At 47.5% G+C, this 1,460-nt stretch overlaps 1 pseudogene; it reads right to left on the bottom strand.

Annotated features, from left to right (window-relative positions):
• LOC111956125 (protein-methionine sulfoxide oxidase mical3b-like) overlaps positions 1–1,058 on the bottom strand; it is a 29,797-nt pseudogene extending 28,739 nt beyond the window's left edge.
• Between the last annotated feature and the right edge of the window lie 402 nt (positions 1,059–1,460).

Raw genomic sequence — 1,460 nt, 5'->3', positions numbered from 1 at the left:
GTGCGTGCGTGCGTGCGTGCGTGCGTGCGTGCGTGCGTGCGTGCGTGCGTGCGTGCGTGCGTGCGTGCGTGCGTGCGTGTGTTTAGATTAAGGTGTTCTCTGTCTGAGCTGGCTGCATATCAGAGGTTAGGTCCCCTGCTGGGAGGTAGGGCCAGAGATGTTCTTATACTGTTAGAGCCCAGATAAACCAGCTCTCCATGCTGTGCACTGGGCTTATGGGTAATGTAGTATATCCGCTGCTGAGACTCTGGTTGTCACACAATCAAAGCCCTCAGAAAAGTGTACTATATCCTGCTATTGCATTATATTCAGTGCTAAGGACTTGGGGGGAGGAGGTAGAATATGTGCCCACATCCCAAGACTGGGACAATAACCAAAGCAGTCACCAGACAATACAAAGAGAAAGAGGGAGGGAATGTGCGTGGTTGGGGGGGGAGACAATGCACCTCATACATAGTGGATCCATCCGCACCAAGCACCAAGAGAAACCCACACACATACTCCATCACCCACACACACTCCAATGTCAGCATAGCAGGGGGAGACAGTATAGTAGTTTATTAGATTGAATTAGAACATTTGATAGATACTCTATTAATCCCCCAAAAGGGAAATAAACAGCACCGAATAACCACACAAGACTAAAAACCTTAGATAAATAATATACTATCCATTTTAGATGAGTCTAAGTGCCTAGGACATTCTACATAATTACCTTGCACATCAAAGAGCTTTCATTCTTTCAGTATTGTCTGTCCATTACGTCCACACAATACTTTCAAGATAACACATTCAAGTACACACACATACACACATTGACAGAAGAACACACACAAACTGTGTAGGACTTACTGTATGCTGTGTTGTCGTCTGGCCTGTACAGACATTATCACTCTCCAGCTCAGCTACGGGTTACCAGACGTCTCTCAGAATTCGAATGTAAAATCTATCTTCAGCCACAGAAACAACAACCCACAAACCTGCACTGCAGTAGCCTATACCGCAGCCTCCATTGTCTCTGCCTGTCCCCCTCCCTTCCTTATGGTGTGCTGTGCATTTTTGATACCAAACTCTCAAGTCTGTCTTTCTCGCTCTCTCACATCCAGACGCTTTTCTCGTCCAAGGTCAGGGAACAGCCAAGTACAGACTCCTCCCACAGCATGTCCACATAGGCTACACAGCACACACAGCACACACACACACACACACACACACACACACACACACACACACACACACACACACACACACAACACACACACGCACACACACACACACACACACACACACACACACACACACACACACATCTAATCTCTCGGTGTCCCTGGGAAACAGACTGGGCTCTAACAAGCTTAAAGAGGAGAGGGATCAGAAGAGAGATCATTCTGTAAGAACGTGGCGCTGAAGGAGAGAGATCCCGCTCATAGGCACACAAAAACAGAGTGGGTATGTGGGGA

The sequence above is a fragment of the Salvelinus sp. IW2-2015 genome, linkage group LG3 (genome assembly GCF_002910315.2).
Source record: "Salvelinus sp. IW2-2015 linkage group LG3, ASM291031v2, whole genome shotgun sequence".
In the NCBI taxonomy this organism is placed as follows: Eukaryota; Metazoa; Chordata; class Actinopteri; order Salmoniformes; family Salmonidae; genus Salvelinus; species Salvelinus sp. IW2-2015.
This window is presented reverse-complemented; position numbering and strand designations above follow the sequence as displayed.